This window comes from Zeus faber (genome assembly GCF_960531495.2).
Source record: "Zeus faber genome assembly, chromosome: 8".
NCBI classification, from domain to species: Eukaryota; Metazoa; Chordata; class Actinopteri; order Zeiformes; family Zeidae; genus Zeus; species Zeus faber.
The window spans coordinates 32,693,248-32,714,616 of record NC_137195.1 but is presented as its reverse complement, the minus strand read 5'-3'; the positions used below and the strand labels follow the sequence as shown (position 1 = coordinate 32,714,616).

Here is a 21,369-nt window from a genome sequence, read left to right as displayed (position 1 = left end):
GCAACGAACGAGAGTGAATTATTTTGAATTCAATAACAGTTCAGGTAAATTTCTTGCCAATCAATTGAAATGACATAGAAAAAAACACTTAATACAGACATCAAAGATTCACAGGATAGGATAACACACACCCCGCAATACATCAATAATATATTCAGAGACATTTATAATGAGCTATATCACTCAGATGAATCAAATAATAATTAAATATTATAATATTCACATTAACTTATTCCTTGATGATATTGACCTCCCTAAACTATCCACAGAGCAGACTACCACTTTAATCAACCACTTACTCTAAAGAACTTGGGAAAGCTCTCTTCTCTAAGCCCAACAATAAATCACCTGGATCAAATGGCTACCCAGTGGAATTCTATAAACACTTCTAGCCACACCTCCACCATGCCTCCATACATAAATACTGCTCTCATTTTAGTTTTTCAAAAACCCAATAAGGACCCAAACCTCACCTCCAGTTATTGACCCATAAACCTAATTTACTGTGATTTGTAGATTATTAGTTAAACACTAACCAACAGAATTGAAAAAGTAATTCCATTTATAATTCACCAGGACAAAACAGGTTTTGTCAAGGGCAGACACTTATCCAACAATATGCACCGATTATTCAGTCTGATCAGCATATCTCAAAGGAACAACTTAAATACTGTTATTGCTTCACCCTCAACAAATTTGGGTTTGGAAAGTCACTCATTCAATGGATTAAAATTCTGTACGACTCACCATCCGCTTCTGTCATCACCAATAGTTCACAGGGTTTCACTCTACAATGTTGAACAAGGCAAGGATGTCCACTCTCCCCTTTACTATTTGCCATCTTTTTTGAACCCCTCGCGGCGGCCATCCGTCAAATCAGTAATATTGGCATACAAACACGAAACTGCTCACAAAATCAGTATACTGTATATGCAGACAAAATTTTGTTATTTTTACGGAACCCAATATCATCCCTACCGGAAGTGTCATACAATATTATATCTACATTTTCAGCCATCTCAGACTATTCAATAGACTGGACTAAAACCACAGTCTTGCCAATCAGTGGGGAAGACTGGAGTGCTGTGACCCAGAAATACCCCTTAACCATCATAATAGGTAACATTAGATACTTTGGTATTGATATCTCCACCAATATGTCAGATTTGTTAACCTTAACCTTACTTCATTGCAAACAAATTCACTCCAATCTTGCACAACCTGGATTTTCTGGTTAAAAAGAGACCAATAATCTTCAGGTGTTGAAAAAGACATGGAATTACTCATCTGGAACACATTTTTGAAGACAATTCACTTATATCTCTCCCAACCTTAATCCAAAAGAATAATATCAATTGTTACAGTTTCCTGCAATTCCTTCAACTGCAGCAGTCTCTAAAAGTTCAAATCAAATTAAAGAACAACCACCTCCGATGATTGAATATCTTACTCATCCAGGTCATTTAAAAAAAATCCCTTTTCCAGAATATACAAACTTTTCTAGAAAGCAGATGACACTTTATCTTTAACTACCATGGAATGTGAAAGAGACCTTGCTGTTTCCATCGATATTAAGCTGTGGAAGCTTAATTGCAACAACACCTTTTCTATGATCCACAATTCCAAAATACAACTCATCCAATATAAGAGTTTGTACAGAGCACATATCACCCAACACAAAATGTTCAAAATAGCTTTCCTGGATGAAGACCTTTGTTCTCATTGTTCCCTCAATACCAGAGATGGCTACTTTCATGCCATCTGGCTCTGCCCACCTATGCAAAAATTCTGGACCAACATCACCAAGAAGCTATCAACCATTCAGGTCCATGGGGGATTTTGATCACCTTAACATTGCCAAGAAAATAATAATACTCAATTGTAAAAACAGAGATAATCTCACCACATCCCAATGCTTACATTTATTAATATAATACCTTTCAATGGAAAACTACTGGCAATATCAAAATACAAGGTTGATTCATTCAATGAAATATGGGCTACTTTTTTCACTGACATAAATCCATCCATTAATACTTGAGTCTTCCTAAGTGGGGGAAATGTTGTCATGTTTTGGGGCATGTGGACATCCTTCGGGTCTCACCGGGGCTCTGCGATTGGATGGGTGCTGGCATCCCCGGCCCTGGTTCTGCGCCTGCGGCTGCGTCTTGTGCCTGCATGTGTGGGTGGATTGTATGTGTTCGCCTCTGGTGTGCAGGGTCTCCTCTCGCTCCCTGGGACTAGTTTATGGTCCTCGGGGACTTCCCTGGGTGTTGCTCCGCAGGCTTCTGGCTTCTCTGGGGGCTGTGAGGGTCTTCCGTGGCTGCAGGGAAGGGTACTCAGGACTTTCCTGCAGTCGTGGGATGTCTATACTGCTGGGGGACTCGGTGGCTTCGGGGCCTATTCCACTGCTTCGAAGCGCTACGGTATAATTCCGACCTCATACACCAGAACCAATTTGGACAAGCCCTGTACCCACACATACACACACATACATACACACACATACATACACACACATACACACACATACATACACACACACACACACATACACACACACATACACATACACATACACACAAAATCAGCACTTGCTTTGAACACACTCCCGAAAACCCTCCTGGTTACATCCCTCTCCTTTCCTCCCTCATTTACTGCTATAAATATGACAGGAAGAAGCCACGTGCCGAATTGTTATTCCAGTATTCCTGGACTTAATTAACCCTGTTTTGTCGATACATGTTGTCATCTGACGTCTGAAGTTTTTCCATGTACATTTTGTTTGGTTCTATGCTTATTTGTCTCACCCATTGTGATTCCAAAACATGGTAAGATTGTTCTCCAAAAAGGGTGATTGGTGGTGGTTCTGTGTAACAAAAAGCTGTGCTCTTGTCATCCCACAAGCTGTCCACAGGATAGAGATGTTGCAAGCAGTTCTTGATGATTAAAGAATGAATAAAAAGTGGCATTGCAGGTTGAGAACTTGAGCTCCACTTGCAGACTAACTCTGTCCTTGATACAATGGCATACAAATACTCTGTGTTGTATGCCCAGCATGCTGACAGCACAGGTTTAAAAAAAAAAATATATATATACAGTATATATATATATACTTATCTTTCTCAAAGTAATCCCTGGAAAAGGCATATTTTGTCAAGGCCAGGTGAATAATCTTGATACATTTTGACACAATTCTTGACACAATCCCAGGTCAGTCAATTTATCTAAGAAAAATGGATTGTATGAAACACACACAGCTAAAAGTTACTTCATATAACACAGAGGACACAATGAATGTATACATTACTCACAAGTTTTTCTCAAAATATTTTTTAAGTGCCATCATTAATTCAGTAGCTCTGAGATATTGTCTTAGCTCTTGATGTTAGATTTCAAACTTACAAAAAATCAATCACTACTGTTGTTGTCAGAGACCACATCCCCGAACCACCGTGACTCACTCGTGTGAGGTCCATGCCCAGTTTGAGCTGGGAGAGGAGATGGAGGATGATGCTTCGCTGGTCATCCAGGACCCCCAGGTGCTCTCCCTCATTGTCCTCAGTGTCTGTGGTTTCCTCGCTGGGGTCGAGGTCCAGGGCATCAGCTCTGTCGGCCTGGCCCTGCTGTGGCTGCTGCCGCTCCTGCTGGAAAAGGCACAACGCCGATGTTTATATCATAGGCCTCACTGCTCAATTTTACCTTGTAGAGCCAAAATTGTGTGGAGCTCACAGTCCCAGCAAGTCCACCCAAGAGTGAGTCAAGCCAGTGAGTCAAAGTGAATACTTTCAAGAGAAGCTCAAGCTCAGGACAAGATAAAAACAAGAAGGTGCCAAGTCAAACTGAACTCCATTTCTAAATAATATGGAGATAATATCCAGAGTCACATTGTCTGAGTCAAGTCGGAGTCAATTCACGATTGCATCCTGTTAGGAGGTATACTGAGTGAACCCAGGTGCAGAGAACAAGGCAGAGGCGAGGTGGCAAAAATAGAGGTTTACTCAAAACAAGTACAAAAACTGGGCAAAAACAAATAAGAAGTCTCGGGAGCTTGGGACAAGAGCGTTGTCATGAGGTTAGACAAACTCAAGACTGAGCGCCCGAGGACACAAACGACAGGGTCTAAATAGGGACGACCAAACGAGACACAGGTGAAACATATCACCTAATGAGGCAGGGTAATCAGAACAGAAATAGGAGAAGCAGAGCAACCCTGAAAAGGCAGTACTGGCGGCATCTAGTGGCCGATGCCGGTAGGCCCCGGGCGAACCTTGACAGGACCCCCCCGTCTAGGAACGGCTCCCGACGTTCCTCCAGGGAGTGTCGGGCGGCGACGGCAGAAATCCTGGATCAGAGAGGGGTCCAGGATATCCCGGGACGGAACCCAGGAGCGCTCCTCCGGCCCGTACCCCTCCCAGTCCACCAGGTATTGCAGGGCCCCGCGGACCCGGCGGGAGTCCAGGAGCCGGCGGACCGTGTAGGCGGGCTGACCGTCGATGATGCGAGGCGCCGGAGGAGGCCTCGTGGTGGGCGCCAAGGTGCTGGTGACCACCGGGTTTATCCTCATGGACCTGGGGAGCAGAAGACGGTATGTGGCAGGATTGACCCGCCGCACGATCTTGAAGGGCCCAACATACTGTGGCGCGAGCTTGCGTGACTCCACCCGTAATGGAAGGTCCCTGGTGGACAGCCAGACCCTCTGGCCCGGACGGAGCATAGGCGCTGGTCTGCGCCGTCGGTTGGCCTGGATCTGCTGCTGCCGGGATGTCCTCAGCAGGGCCTGACGAGCCCTCTGTCAGGTCCGTCGGCTCCGCTGGACGAACCGCTGGGCTGACGGCACTCCCACCTCCGCCTCCTGCTCCTGAAACAGAGGAGGTACGTACCCGAACTGGCACTCAAACGGGGACATGCCAGTGGAAGAGCAGCGCAGAGTGTTGTGAGCGTATTCCGCCCACACTAGATGGTCGCTCCAGGAGGCAGGGTTGGAGGACACGAGGCACCTCAGTGTTGTCTCCAAGGTCCTGGTTGACCCGCTCCATCTGGCCATTGGATTGAGGGTGGAAACCTGAGGACAGACTGACGGAGGCGCCGAGGAGCTGGTGGAACGCTTTCCAGAACCGGGATGCAAACTGCGGGCCGCGGTCTGACACCACGTCCAGGGGCAGGCCGAACACCCTGAAAACGTGCTGCACCATGAGCTCAGCAGTCTCCAGAGCTGAGGGGAGCTTGGGCAGAGGAATAAAGCGGCAAGCCTTGGAGAACCGGTCCACAACGACGAAGATAACGGTGTGGCCCCCGAGACGGTGGAAGGCCGGTGATGAAGTCCACTGAGAGGTGTGACCAGGGCCGACTGGGGATGGGAAGGGGATGCAGCAGCCCCATGGGACGTGACCGGGGGTTCTTGTTCTGGGTGCAGATTGTGCAGGCAGCGACGAAGGACCGGACGTCCTGCTCCATGGTAGGCCACCAGAAACGCCTGCGGAGGAACTCGAGGGTCCTGGAGATCCCCGGGTGGCCAGTGAGGCGGGATGAATGCCCCCATTGCAGGACTTGTGATCGGACCGCCTTCGGGACAAACAGGTGACCCGGGGGCCCGTTGCCGGGATCCGCCTCCCTCCTTTGGGCCTGCCGGACCTGCGTCTCGATTCCCCAGCGGACCGGAGCCAAGATGCAGGAGCTCTGGAGAATGGGCTCAGGGAGTTCAACCAGCTCAGGAGGGTCGAACTGTCTGGAGAGAGCGTCGGGTTTAAGGTTCTTGGACCCGGGACGATATGACAGGATGAAGTTGAACCGATTGAAGAACAAGGCCCATCGGGCTTGACGGGAGTTGAGGCGTTTGGCATCCTGAATGTATGTCAGGTTCTTGTGGTCGGTCCAGACGACAAATGGGTATTGGGCCCCCTCCAGCCAGTGCCGCCACTCCTCCAATGCCAGTTTGACCGCCAGTAGCTCCCGGTTCCCTATGTCATAGTTCGGTTCCGCTGGGGTGAGGCGACGGGAGAAGAAAGCACATGGATGGAGCTTCTTGTCGTGAGTCCTTTGGGACAAAACGGCCCCCACTCCCACATCGGAAGCATCCACCTCCACCACGAAGGGTAGGGTAGGCTCTGGTGTGGCCAGGACAGGGGCAGCGGTGAACCGCGTCTTGAGAGCCCTGAACGCCCCCTCAGCCTCCGCAGTCCAGGCGAAGCAGGCTGTGGATGTCCTAGTGAGGGCGGTGAGGGGAGCCGCCACAGTGCTAAAACCCCGAATGAATCGCCTGTAAAAATTGGCAAACCCGAGGAAGCGCTGCACCTGTTTGACCGAGGTGGGTGGTGGCCAGTCCCGGACGGCTTCGGTCTTGGCAGGATCCATCTGGACGTGACCCTCGGTGATGACAAACCCCAGGAACTGAACGGTGGTGGCGTGGAACTCACTCTTCTCCAGCTTCACATAGAGGCCATTGGCGAGCAGGCGGTGAAGGACCTGTCTCACATGCTGTATGTGTTCGGGAAGGGTCCTGGAGAAGATGAGGATGTCATCGATGTAGACGAACACGGAGCGGTTGAGAAACTCACGGAGGACGTCGTTTACAAAGGCCTGGAAGACAGCGGGAGCATTGGCCAATCCAAAAGGCATGACCAGGTATTCATAATGGCCGGTAGGTGTGTTGAAGGCGGTCTTCCACTCATCCCCCTCGCGGACGCGGACGAGATTGTATGCGTTTCGAAGATCGAGGCTGGTGAAGATGGTGGCGCCTTGTAGTTGCTCGAAAGATGTGGACATGAGAGGAAGGGGGTAGCGATTCTTGACCGTGATCTTGTTCAGACCATGGTAATCAATGCAGGGACGCAGGCCGCCATCCTTCTTACCCACGAAGAAAAACCCTGCGCCCGCCGGGGAGGTAGAAGGGCGGATGAAACCTGAGGTGAGCGCCCCCCGGATGTACTCCTCCATGGCTGTAGTCTCAGGGGCAGAGAGAGAGAAGAGACGTCCTCGAGGAGGGCAGGTGCCAGGCAGAAGGTCGATGGCGCAGTCATAGGACCGATGGGGAGGAAGCGTGGTGGCCCGTCTCTTGCTGAAGACCTCCCTCAGATCGGCATACTCGTGGGGCACTCGTGAAAACTCGGAATGGATGGGACCTTGAATACGGACTGGAGCCAGGACACGGACAGGAACTCCGGAGTGGGCAGGGGCTTGGGAAGGGGCCCGAGCTTGGACACGGACTGGAGACTCGAGAGGGTGAGAAGACGGACTAGAACGAAGACAGGTGGTGTGGCAGGCAGGGCCCCATTCGGTGAGACGCCCGGAGGCCCAGTCCAGATGTGGGTTGTGACGGGCTAGCCATGGGTAGCCCAGGACCAGTGGAAACTCAGGAGAGTGGATGAGGTGGAGCTGGATTACCTCTGAATGTTTTCCCTCCAGTGACAGCCAAAGGGGGGCGGTGAGATGGCACACGCTACCGGACCCCAGTGGTCTTCCATCCAGGGCTGTCACCGTGAGAGGATGCTCTAGAGGTGCCAGAGGGAGCTTTAGGGCCTTTGCTAGCCCTACATCCAGGAAACTACCTGATGCTGGAGGCAGGCTCGGGATAGCCAGGAGATGCTCGGGAGGCCTCGTCCCCAGAGCCGCTCTGCGCGCTGGTATTGGTGAAGCGGGGAAAACGCGTTCCCTTTGTCTCTCCCGGAGGCGGTTATCCACCCGAGTCGCTGCATCGATGAGCGTGTCCAGGTCCTCCTGCGCCTCCCGGGATGCCAGCTCGTCCTTGACACCCTCATTGAGGCCCTCCTGGAAGGTCGCGATGAGTGCCTCGCTGTTCCATCCAGACACCACTGCGAGGGTGCGGAATGCGATGGCGTAGTCCGCTGCGCTCTGTCCCCCCTGGCGGAGCCGGAGTAGCCGTGTCGACGCCCCCCTCCCACTGACTGAGTGGTCAAACACTCGGCGCATCTCCCCGGCAAAAGCCTGGTAGCTGGAGCAGGCCGGGGTTTGCCGATTCCAGATGGCTGTGGCCCAGGAGAGTGCTTTGCCGGTGAGTAGCATGACCACATATGCCACCTGTGAGCGCTGGGTGGGGAACTGTGAAGGCTGGAGCTCGAAGGCCAGGGAGCATTGCGTCAAAAAACCATGACACCCTCCTGGGTTACCGTCGTACCTCTCTGGCGCCGGCAGTCGTGGTTCGCGGTGATCTGGAGGACGCGGGTCCATGGGAGGCAGCGCTGGCGCAGGGGCCATAGGTGGAGCCTGTGCCTGGCTCTGCTGGACGGCCTGGGCGAGCGACTGCAGGTTGTCCAGGACCTGTTGGAGAACCCGCTCATGTCGGCCAATCGCAGTCCCCTGGTGCGTCAAGGCCACCCGCAGGCTTTCCACCTCTGGAGGACGACTCTCTGCTGGGTCCATGTTGTTGGCTCAGTCTTGCTGTTAGGAGGTATACTGAGTGAACCCAGGTGCAGAGAACAAGGCAGAGGCGAGGTGGCAAAAATAGAGGTTTACTCAAAACAAGTACAAAAACTGGGCAAAAACAAATAAGAAGTCTCGGGAGCTTGGAACAAGTGCGTTGTCATGAGGTTAGACAAACTCAAGACTGAGCGCCCGAGGACACAAACGACAGGGTCTAAATAGGGACGACCAAACGAGACACAGGTGAAACATATCACCTAATGAGGCAGGGTAATCAGAACAGAAATAGGAGAAGCAGATGCCGGTAGGCCCCGGGCAAACCCTGACACATCCGACATGAGAGTGATCCCTTCAAAATGTAGACTCAAGACAGACTCCAGAGAGTCTGGATAGAGAGACTGAGAGACACAATCACACAATCACACAAGATTGTGTGACAAGGCAGACTATTTAAATACGTTCACGCAACCCTTAATGCTGCTGGACGATTGCTGCATCTTCCCACCTCCACCCCAGCCTCCACCTGCAGTATCAGAAGATAACACTGATCATGCTGTTTCGCAGTACTCCCTGTGCAGTACAGGAAGGCTATGTTGCAAGGGAGCAGAAACTGCAATAGAGCCTTAATGCCACACATAACCATATGCATATTATATTAATACTATATATGATTGGGAAATAATAAATTGCTTAAACTTGAAAAAGTGTTCCTAACTGAATTTGTGTTATCTCTCATTTTTGAAAATGGCAGCCAACATTGACAAACAAACCTTTAAAATAAACAGCAACCTGTGGGTGAGTTTTGACGTGAAATGTAATCTTTGAAAATTAGTCTAGTGGCGTAAGTACCAACCATGCAACCACACCAGGGCCCAGTGGCCGCTAGGGTCCCATCCCATGATGAGCATTCTGCAAGTGGAACAAATATCAATGCCAATATTTTAATAAAAAAAATACATCTTTCTATAGATACAGATATTTAAATAGTACAATACCAGATCCATATGGTGCAGAACATATCTAGTCATGGTGTAGTGACATTGCAATTGTGTGCTTTCAGTGTGAGTGGGTGTGTGTGTGTGTATATGTATGTGTGTGTGTGTGTGTGTGTGTGTGTGTGTGTGTGTGTGTGTGTGTGTGTGTGTGTGTGTGTGTGTGTGTGTGTGTGTGTGTGTGTGTGTGTGTGTGTGTGTAGGCGTGTAGGTGTGTAGGTGATATAGGCGGCCGCCTAGGGCGCCATCCCAAGGTGGGTGCGGCAAGTGAGCAATTGCGGTGCAATTTGCCCGGTGCATGCCGATCGAGATGGGTTGCAGTGTGTTTGCAGCGCAATCCCTGAGAAAAGCCTCCTGAACCCCGGGGTATCACCAGTCCAAGCAGGAGGATAGCCATGTGTAAGAACTCGGAGGCACCTAAGCAAGCCTCTAGATGGCTATGGCTAAGGAGAGGAGACCAGTGGAGTCTGTAGCACGCCACCTGGACACAACACACTTAATCAACCTCAGTCAGGTCGCCTGGATGAGGGTGTATGATAGTTGAAAGACCTGAAACACCCAATGACCTCAAGTTACATCACTGATAATGTGTCCAAGTAGATGCATTTTAGAACATTGATTACTGAACTGGAAATTTGCCTTTGGCTTGAAAAGGGTCATTAAATACAAGCACCATGCAACAAGCAAATAAATGAACTACAGTTAGCAATATCATGTGCAGTTGAGTAGTGAGGTTTGGGCATTTGGTATGAAAGAGCTTTTATACAAGTTCTTCATACTTAGTGGACACATGAACCGAAACAACACTTTCAACAAGCCCTTTGACAACTATTTCAATGAGAATGGTATTTTTTTAGACATCTCAGTGAGACTCTGACATCATCAAGTTGCGTGCTGGTACAACAAAAAAAGATTCTTAAAAGTATTTAACATTGAAAGATCTGCTTTTGTAGGAAAAACCAAAAACATATAAATAATCAAATTGTGATTCCTCGTAATAAGTTGACATAATTTAGCCTTCCCAGCAGGCTTTGCAGCATCCAGATTCAACTGCCCAATGTGTTCGGGTTCATTATTGGCAGAGGCCAAAGAGAACCACAGAGAGCCGCTTTATTGTTCCCAATGCATAATATAAGGAAGCATAGTCAGGCCCTCAAAGCATTGAGGGCAAAATATACTCATTGTGTTAGATAAGTAAAATTCTCAATCTTTCCATCCTTCTTAACCCAGAGGTTATATACAATATATGATGAATATACACAATATACTGTACTCCATATGAAAATATACCACAGAATAATTTTTGTATTCCACAAAGTACCTTTTTCAGACCTAGACCTACCTAAGGCTATTTGAAGGACCATTTATTTGAGCAGAGGAGCAGTTTCTTGGAAAAGGGAGGTGTTCTTGCCTTCTGATTTAGGTAGACTCTCTTCCGGAAGCCCAAATAAACTATTCTAACTATAAATCCATGTACATCCGTCTCTGAAGGATTGTTGAATTACTCATGAGTTCCAGGACTCACAATTAGGATCTGTAAAACCAAGCAGGAAGTACAGTTTGCAATGGTACAAAACACCCAGTTACCCCTGTTCATGGGCCTGACAGTAGTTTTAAACACAGTTAACCTTTCAGATATATGTTGGCAGATGTTTACGACAGGTGGATGATAGGACTTTTTGTTTCTGCCAAACATTAATACAGTGTTTTTTTGTTTGAGGACCATAATGAGGGTTAATAACATTGGATATTCATATCTTTGTTTCTGATGGAGTTTAGATAACCTATTTGGATTTGTTTAGGAACAGTTTTCATGTATGTTCAAGCGAAAGACCTTTGGGGAAGTCTCTGCCCACAGGTAGGGGTTTAGGGACGGAAACTGAGTCCTTTCTTCTTTGGTTTGCAAAGAGAGTTTTTATTGATTTGTAAACCAAAGGCTCTCTGGCCCCAAGTATAAATAATAAATAATAATAATGATGACGATGATAATAATTTTGGGCAAAGGAGGAACGGAGTTCCACACTCCGGGTCCTGCTCGGCTGACAAGCCTACGCGCCGACCTCCCCTGCAAGACAGATAAACATTAAGAAAGCTCCCCGCCTTGAGTTGGACAAAACAGCGCCGCATGGGCACTGATTCGGCCGATTCGAGGCAGCTTGGTGGCCTGGGGAAAGGGAGTCATGCTGTCGTCTGCAGCTGGTGCTTGCCCAAGCCCCTTGATCCGTCACATACCCCCACTACCCGACTTGCTGGGAGCCGTCCAGCCGACAGCCGACTCCCAGCACCTTTTCAAGTTAAGTCGGACTTGGGGCTGGTTAAGGTTAAGTGGCTGATAAGTCAGGGACAAACCTCCCATAGTAGCCAGCCAGCCCAAAGAACTGTTTCACCTCCTTCTTGGTCTTGGGTCTCGGTGTGTTTGCGACCACAGCGGTTTAATCAAGCTGGGGTCGGACCAGGCCTTCACTCAAGTGGTACCCCAGATACCATAACTCCCTCCGTCCCACGGCACACTTCTTTTGGTTGGCGGTGAGCCCAGCACTGCCTCAGGGACTGTGCCCACATGCTGCATATACCACTCCCAGGTGTCGCTGTGAATGATTACATCATCTAGGTAGGCTGCAGTTTATGCTACATGCAGACGCAGGACGCAATCTATGAGTCTCTGAAAGGTGGCAGAGGCACCGAACAACCCGAACGGAAATGTGCAAAAGTGGTTCAAGCCAAACCAAGGGAAGGATACAGATTTTTCCTTGAACTCCTGAGACGAGGGAATCGACTAGTAGCCCTTGGTTAAATCCATTGTGGTGAACAAACGAGCTGTACCTAACCGGTCGAGAAGTTCATCAAGCTGGGACATCAGGTCGGCGTCTACCTTTTACACGGCGTTAACCCTTCGGTAGTCTACACAAAAACGGACTGACCCATTGGGCTTACCCACCAGCACGATGGGACTAGACCAGTCACTCGTGGAATCCTCTTTTACCCCCTCTATTACGGCCAAGAGTGCACCATTAACCCCAGGGTCGTCTCCACATGGTGGTGGGACGTGAGGTAGGAAGGAGAAAACGCTGAGGTGCAGCAACATCTGCCCGCTGGAACGGAGAGAGATGGTCACTTAACAGGGCTGCGGTAGGATCAGCCGCTTTTTGAACCTCCGGCCCCAACTCATCCCGCTCAATGACTGGCATGACCAGAGCCACAGACGCCCCCTCCTTCCATTCTAGAGGTTAAGGTGATAAATCTGTGTTGCCCCCTGCCCGTCAGACCATTCAACCTCATAATTGACCTCACCAACCAGCCGTGTGACCACAAGGCCCTTGTCACTTTGCGAGCAATTTAGAGCTGGACGTAGGGAGCAACACTAACACATTGTCTCCCGGTACAAATTGTCTGAGCCGAGCCCCCTCGTAAAAGATTCTCCAATGATAACGGCCGAACCAGTGTGTGTAACTTTGCTCTCAGGTCCATAACATACTGTATTTCGTTCTTACTGGTGCGAGGACCTTCTTCCCAGTTTTCTTAAATTAGGTCTAGCACCCCCAGGGTCTCCTGCCAAAGAGGAGTTCAAAGGGAGAAACTCCCGTGTAGGCCTGGGGAACCTCCTGCACCACAAACAGCAAGAGGTCCAACCACCTGTCCTAGCTATCACCGTAAAAGAACCTTCAAATTATGTTTTTCAGTGTTTTATTAAAGGGATGGTAAACGCTGGTCTGAATCGAGCGGACGCCCACTAACTCGTAAAGTTCCAAAAATCGACATGACATAAAGGTAGTGCCCTGGTCGATGAGGATTTCCTTCAGAATCCCGACTCGGGATATTACCTGAAACAGCACCTGTGCCACACTTTTGGCTGTAATATTGCACAGGGGCACTGCTTCAGGGTAGCAGGTTGCATAATCCACTACATTACATTACATTTAGCAGACGCTTTTATCCAAAGCGACTTACAATTGTCAAACACCGACGGACGCAGCCATCAGGAGCAATTAGGGGTTAAGTGTCTTCTTCAAGGACACTACAGCATGCTAGCAGGAGGAGCCTGGGATCGAACCAGCAACCTTTAGATCACTAGACCACCAGCTCTACCGCCTGAGCTACCATCCCCACTAGGACTAACACAATACGATACCCGCAGGCACTGCGGTCTAATGGCCCGATGAGGTCCATACCAAGTCTCTCGCTCTTGGCGTGGTCAGAGGTTTGACTAACTGGCACACAGGACAAACAGCGCACCATTTACGCACATCTGCCCAAATGCCTGGCCGATAGAAGCGGGCCATTATCCGCTGTCGTGTTCTCTCTTGACCGAGGTGACCGGCGATCTGGTTATGGTGAGCCACCTTAAAGAGTATTTCACGGCAGCTCTTCACACCAACAACTATGTTGTCTCCTCTCCCGTCTGAGTGTCATGGCTCACTCAATATAACCTGTCCCTAATCACCAGAAAATATGGGAGAGTGATCACAGCGTCTGGGGACATCAATATGCCATCTTCTTGACCTACCCTCGAAGGCACCGTGTAGAGTGTCATCTCGCGACTGCTCCAGCAGAAAATCGTTGATAGGGAAGGTCAAGGGGACCGGGGCGATCCCACTTGGGATTCCACTGCCCCTGCACACGTCACACCCGCCGACGGTGACCCCTCCGTGTCACCGTGCGCCATGCAACACTCACATCTCCCGACTGACCGTGAATGCACTCCCCCAGCCTCTCTCATCAACGCATAAAACCTTGGCCAATCTAGGGAGTGCGACAGGCGGGAACTAACCACAGCCACATTCTTTTTTCACTTGTAACAGATTTCGAGCCGAACCATCTCATACGTGTGAACATCCCCATGCACACAATGAACCTCTACCAGTTGCTAGACCATCTTCTGCCATGTCATGTCTACCCCCCTTTAGCCTTGCCTTACTTTGTAGGCCCCTTCCCACCCCCGGATGGAACTCGGTCAGGTGGTTCTGGTGGCTGGGCCACCTGGCCGAGTTCCATCCTGGTGCAGTCCCGCACCCCTGCCAAGACATCTGCACAGCTCCCATATTTCCTGCAGCAGCACCGTCCTGAGACCTGATGGGGGACAGAGCAGGGACAGCATGGGAAAGGGAGAGCGTGTCCTCCCAAAGCCCATGGATGCGGCGGAGCCCTGACCATCCCCCTCCGGGGCACCGGGATGAACTCGGGACCCGACGAATCCTGCATGGGTCCTAGGGTCCGACGCAGCATACCCACGGACATTCTCCTCCGGGCTATCGGGATGGGCTGGGGACCCGGCGAATCCCTCGTGGGTCAGCGACTGGTCACCACATGCTCCCGGGAGCTCACGCCGGCTAGGACGTGCTCCAGCTGACAGCAGAAGAAGTCCCACTCCTCTTCCAGGTCCACGAGTCACTTCCTCAGCCAAAGGGATCGACTCTGGGGTGCCTTTCACTCGGTGCCCTGCTCCTCCAAAGTCCCTGTTCATGTGTAACGAGTCTCGAGGTGTAACGAGTCTGGCCACAAGTATATATAATAAATAATAATAATGATGATGATAATAATTTCAGGTGCAGGAGGAATGGCATTCTGCACTCTGGCTCCTGGTCAGCTGACGAGCCCATGCGCTGGAGTCCCCTCTGCAAGACAGACAAACATTAAAAAAACTCCTTGCCTCCTTGCCGGCTGATTCGAGACAGCTTGGCAGCCGCGGGAAAGGGAGCCGTGCTGTCGCCTGCAGCTGGTGCTTGACCACGCTCTTTGTTCCACCACAACCTTCATTTACCACAGGGTTCAGATAAACAAGGTTATACTGCATTGCAACTATTTTCGTTTTTTCGCATTGCACTGCTGCCTCACAGCAAGAAGGTCCTGGGTTCGATTCCCGCCTGGGGCGCTGTTGGCACCATTCTCCGGCGGGTTATCTCCCAAATAGGAGCCTTTCTGTGTGGAGTTTGCATGGTTTCCTCCACCTCACGTCAGTAAGGAGTAACATCATTGTCTGACCAGCGATGGACACTTATCATCTGGTCCCCGGGGGCGTCTAGGTATGTTGCCCACTGCTCCTGGCTGTGGCCCTGGAGGAAGGAGGAGCCAGGATGGGTTAAATGCAGAGGAACCATTTCACCAGCCACCATCCAAAGCATGTGTGTGTGTGCAAGCATGTGTTGTAGTGTGGTGTGTTGTGTGACAAATAAATGTCACATACAGTACCAATAATGTCTGGTACAGTTGAATATTTCATGCACCACATAGCTTGGCCTACAACTGCTTTCAAGCACCCCTCTTTCTGTTGAGTTATTTTAGGTGGACAAAGAACAATAGTTTGTAATTCAATTTGAAGAGTACTGATGTTACATCAGTAATGTGTAATTTCACAACACAGTGAGCAGATTGTGAGGTGGATAAGCTGTATCTCCCAAATCCTCTTTATTGTGTTCATTGTGTCTTGACCTTTGCTCCAAGATGACTGTAATTAAGACAGTAGTTCTGCACATCTTTGGCACTCGTGCCCTGCTCCAAGACAGCAAACCCACTGACAAAGTTTACCCCGGGGAGGTCAGCCATCCTCTGGTCTCATCAGACAAATAGCACTTTATCTGGCTCCACCCAGAATTGTCCATTCAGATAGTAAGTGGCAACAATGTAAAGCCTATTTTTATTAAAGCACTGGAATTACAAAGTTGCAGTTGGAGGCCATATCTGAATTTTGGGCATTGAAAAGTCAGCCATTGTTTACCCACCCCCCCCACCCCCCCACCCCCAGCAAATTAACAATCCACTGCTTTGTCACTGAAGTAATTATCTTGATTTAAATTATATTGTCTCTATTTTCTCTGTTGTTACTATGCATGGCTTCTAGAACAATCGTATTTTAAAAATATGTTATCCCTCCTATTGTTGAGTTGGAACGATTGCATGCATATGTTTTTAAGTTATGAATCTTTTAAGCATATGCATGTTTATGAACAAACATGTATACCCCCCCGACTCGATCTATTCGTCACACACGATCATAACTTAGAAAGTCTCCACCAATAAATAACTAACATTGTGATACTATTTTTGTTTAAGTTCAGATCTTCTCAAATTTACTTTACCAAAAGTCAACATTTAAGCATAAAAACATTATTTTAAACAAGGTTTCTATTCAACACAATACATTTGCAATACCTAAAAATAAAATAATTTTGAATGGTTACTTGAGATCCTGGAAGATGTATTTCCCTAATTTCACAGGAGCTAGGCTAGTTAATCCCCTCTGCAGCCTTGCATTGAGCTAACAAATTTATCTTGCAGCCTGTTGCTACTGGAACTGGACACACAATAATGAAATTGGTTTGGTGGCTTCTCGTTTCTATCTGGGTAAGATAGATTAAAAGTACATTTCCCCCAAATCTAGAGCATCCCTTTACAGCATCTATCTCGTTGTCTACCTAAAAGTCATGCAGCTTAGATAAGCAGTCTTAGTGCCTCTCTCTCTCTCTCTCTCTCTCTCTCTCTCTCTCTCTCTCTCTCTCTCTCTCTCTCATCTGTGTTCCCAGTTCTTCTCTGTGTCCCACTTCATTGTTAATACCACAGCTGTTTATCCAACACAACTATCTACGTAAATAAACAAGGAAGTCAGGAAAACACACTCACGTAGCTGGGCTGGCACACCACCGCTGATGGCTTGTTGGGAGTCCTGATGGATTTCATGTCCACAAGGCAGAGAGGGAAGGATAGGAAAGGAAGGAGAGAGAGACATAGACACACACACATGTGTGCGCATGCAAAGGAGGGAGAAAACCCCTGGATGGGTGGACAGATGGTTTGTTAACTAAAGCCAATGATGAAGAGAGGTAAGGGGAGGGGAACACCGAGGCTGGACCCATAGTGGGTGTCCCGGAAACTGAGTGGAAGACAAAATTAAGAGAGACAAAAAGAGGGGGAGATTGATGGATAGAAATTCAGGAATCAGTTCCCGGTGGTGCTGCCTGCTGCACCGCTGGTGGGTAGATTAGTAGTGATGCTGACAATCTTAAACACTCTACCCATCCATCCATCCATCCATCCACCCACCCACCCATCTCTCCGTCAATCCCTCCCTCTTTCTCTCATAAGCCCCACCCCTCCGCCTAACATCCCGTGTGTACACGCTAGGCTACATTAAAAGGCCATCCCACTTCAGAGAACATTCCAACTCATCCCCCCCCCCCTCCACACACACACACACACACCAATTCACCCATCTATCCTTCAGCCTCTTTCCTTCCCGACGCAAATCTTACCATCTTTCTCTCCCTCCTCCTAATGAGTCTTTTACTTTTTGGGACAATTAATTTCAGAGGCTGGATTAAATACAGATCAGTGAATTGTCACAAAACCAGTACCTATCCTCTTGACAAGTCAGTTGTGTGAAGTGGCTCTGCAGACTATTCCATTCATAGGGTGCAGAAAAAATCAAGGTCTATTTGGCCTAAATCAGTACGGGCAGAAGCAACCATCAGTTTTGTTTTTTTTACTGTGTCTAAGGACCGTGAGTGTTATGAGCCGCATTTCCAGGTCAAACATATTGGGGTCACCGTACTAAATCAATAGGATAGCCTGTTCAGCCTGGTGTCAAGGGCCTAATTCAACTAAACATTGGTGAAAGAGGGTCCCCACTTGATAAACTCAGCAAAAGACTCAAGGCAACTAATCCATTTGGAGCTGTTTTAAGAAAATGTATGACTGCGCTGCCTGAGGAACTCTCCTTAAGTGTCGGGATGAGTGTTTGTTGTAGTAATTTAAGGACGGACCAAATTATCATTGATGGGAGAAGTCAAATGTCCATGACATCTAGGCCGGACCCATTTACTGCATTGCCCCACATTGCTAGCCTACTCCAGATTATTTTTTTTAGGCTATCAAATTTGGCCACCCAGCAGTTCCAGGACTGTCTGGTACAGTTGAATATTTCATGCACCACATAGCTTGGCCTACAACTGCTTTCATGCACCATGCACCGCTCTTTCTGTTGAGTTCTTTTAGGTGGACAAAGAACAATAGGTTGTAATTAAATTTGAAGAGTACTGATGTTACATCAGTAATGTGTAATTTCACAACACAGTGAGCAGATTGTGAGGTGGATAAGCTGTATCTCCCAAATCCTCTTTATTGTGTTCATTGTGTCTTGACCTTTGCTCCAAGATGACTGTAATTAAGACAGTAGTTCTGCACATCTTTGGCACTCGTGCCCTGCTCCAAGACAGCAAACCCACTGACAAAGTTTACCCCGGGGAGGTCAGCCATCCTCTGGTCTCATCAGACAAATAGCACTTTATCTGGCTCCATCCAGAATCGTCCATTCAGATTGTAAGTGGCAACAATGTAAAGCCTATTTTTATTAAAGCACTGGAATTACAAAGTTGCAGTTGGAGGCCATATCTGAATTTTGGGCAGTGAAAAGTCAGCCATTGTTTATCCCCCCCTCAGCAAATTCACAATCCACTGCTTTGTCACTGAAGTAATTATCTTGATTTATGCTTAAAAATTATATTGTCTCTATTTTCTCTGTTGTTACTATGCATGGCTTCTAGAACAATCGTATTTTAAAAATATATTATCCCTCCTATTGTTGAGTTGGAACGATTGCATGCATATGTTTTTAAGTTATGAATCTTTTACGCATATGCATGTTTATGAACAAACATGTATACCCCACCTGACTCGATCTATTCGTCACACGCGATCATAACTTAGAAAGTCTCCACCAATAAATAACTAACATTGTGATACTCTGCAAAAATGTGATGTCAGAAATGAAGGAAAGATGGATCACTTCATGAAGTTTCACCTAACACTGTTTCTTATGTCAAAACTAGTCAAGTCGGTTTTGTTTTCTGAGATGATGGTTTTGTTGTTAGAAGTCATCGCTGCGCCCCCACCCAGTGGGTGGGGAAGAGTTCTCCGGCTTTCTTACTGTAAGATCAAAGTCCTCCTCAGACTGTATCTTCACACTCTGCTGGAGACAGATGACCCAGAACGAGGCCTGTCCAGCCACATCATCGTCACTGCATCCACAACCCAGCTCTCCCCTATTTCCCATCGTGGTCCCGAGAGCAACCACGCAGCAGCATTGATCGCTTTGGAGTCATATTTTTTTCGGGACAAAAGGTTCAGCGAGTATTCAAGCATTCAACTTCCAAGTGATTGGTGGGTGTGTGTGTATGTGTATGTGTATGTGTATGTGTATGTGTATGCGTGTGTGTGTGTGTGTGTGTGTGTGTGTGTGTGTGTTTAGTGTGGGGACTTAATCCCGTTCATGTCTCATGACCTGTCTATTCCCAGAAGTCTGATCAGCTCCAGGCCAAAACACATGACTGATTCGCTAACGGACTGTGTAGGGGTTAGCAGCCTACAATTAAAAGGAGACAACCCGGAATGGCCAGAATTGAAATATACAGCATGCTACCTCGATACACACCTTTATACATTTGAATTACTATCAGAACTTGCACTGATAGGATTTGTATGAAGGGTAAAAACATGTTTCAGTAAGCTCCATTTTTTTTTTTTTTACTTTAATGCAACTGTAAAGCTGGTCTTGGCTAACAATCTGTATAGTTCCTGGATGCAATTCACATATTCAAGGACACCACCATATGTGAGCCATTACTTTTTTGTCATTTGATTGCCATTGATTCCACAGTCAGACACATGTTTTCTATTTTTACAGCCAAAGGTTCAACATTTCATTTCATTGGTTTAATACTCTGGAACTATCATGCAGTGCGCTGAAATAAAAACTAAGAAATATAATTTTAGCCACCTTCATTCTTTACCTAAATGTAACCATGACAAAGATATTAGCAGAACTCAAGATTGAGATATAACAGGAAGAGGTATTTTTATTTGAGTTGTCTTGTCAGCTTCATATTCCTCTGCTTTACTTCTACTCGGCCTCCAACTACCTAGACCTTCTCGAACTGAAACTGGCAGGGCATGCCTCACAGCAAGAAGGTCCTGGGTTCGATTCCCGCCTGGGGCGCTGTTGGCACCGTGCTCCGGCGGGTTATCTCCCAAATAGAAGCCTTTCTGTGTGGAGTTTGCATGTGCTCACATGGGGTTTCCTCCACCTCACTTCAGTAAGGACCCCCACCAAACACATGCACTCATCGTCTGACCAGCGATGGACACTTATCACCTGGGCGCGTCCATGTATGCTGCCCACTGATCCTGGCTGTGCCCCCGGAGGAAGGACAAGCCAGGATGGGTCAAATGCAGAGGATCCATTTCACCGGCCACCATCAAGGCATGTGTGTGTGCAAGCATGTAGTGTGGTGTGTTGTGTGACGAATGAAGGCTGTTTCTTCTTCTTTCTTTCCCTATAGAAATGGTCAAATCTGCATCAGAATGCATGGATTGCCTCAATCACCCTTTAAAATAGGAAATTTCCATTTAAGAAATCACAATCCAAAAAAGAAACATTGTTTAATAGTTTGCGGTTTTTCGATTAGGGACAATTCCCAGGACTTGGACTCTGAAAGCTTTATTTTCAAATATTGTTTTAAACAATATTTATATATTAAACAACAAGTAAAACAATCGAAGAAGAGGAGAATTCAGTAAAAACTGTCATAATCCCCAATATAATCCTCTGCTGAGGGATTCACAAGAGTTCAAGATCACCACTCCTTATTTATCGTCATGGCAACCACTGGGGCAGATTTCGATTTTTTTTTCAGTGGAATGAAATTTTAAGTACACACACCTCATTAATACTTGGATAGTCCAATGGTAATATCCTAAGATTATCAGTTAAGTCATGAAGAAGAATGAATGAAGAATCTTTAATTGTCACACAGCACAGCACACCCCACTACAACACATGCACCAGACGCCCACACACACTTTGGATGGTGGCCGGTGAAATGAGGCCTCTGCATTTAACCCATCCTGGCTTGTCCTTCCTCCGGGGGCACAGCCAGGAGCAGTGAGCAGCATTCGTAGACGCGCCCGGGGACCTGGTGATGAGTGTCCATCGCTGGTCAGACGATGATGT

The 21,369-nt window shown here is 47.9% G+C and overlaps 1 pseudogene across 1 annotated transcript in view; it reads right to left on the bottom strand.

Moving 5' to 3' along the window:
• The window catches only part of LOC307233564 (oxysterol-binding protein-related protein 10-like), a 49,839-nt pseudogene extending 35,233 nt beyond the window's left edge, over positions 1-14,606 (bottom strand). Inside the window, exons 1-5 of the transcript in view lie at positions 14,520-14,606; positions 14,287-14,438; positions 13,876-13,982; positions 13,470-13,579; positions 3,465-3,647 (exon numbers count right to left, since the gene is read on the bottom strand). The product of the transcript in view is annotated as an oxysterol-binding protein-related protein 10-like (transcript). The remainder of the gene's footprint in view (positions 1-3,464; positions 3,648-13,469; positions 13,580-13,875; positions 13,983-14,286; positions 14,439-14,519) is intronic.
• Positions 14,607-21,369: the final 6,763 nt, after the last annotated feature.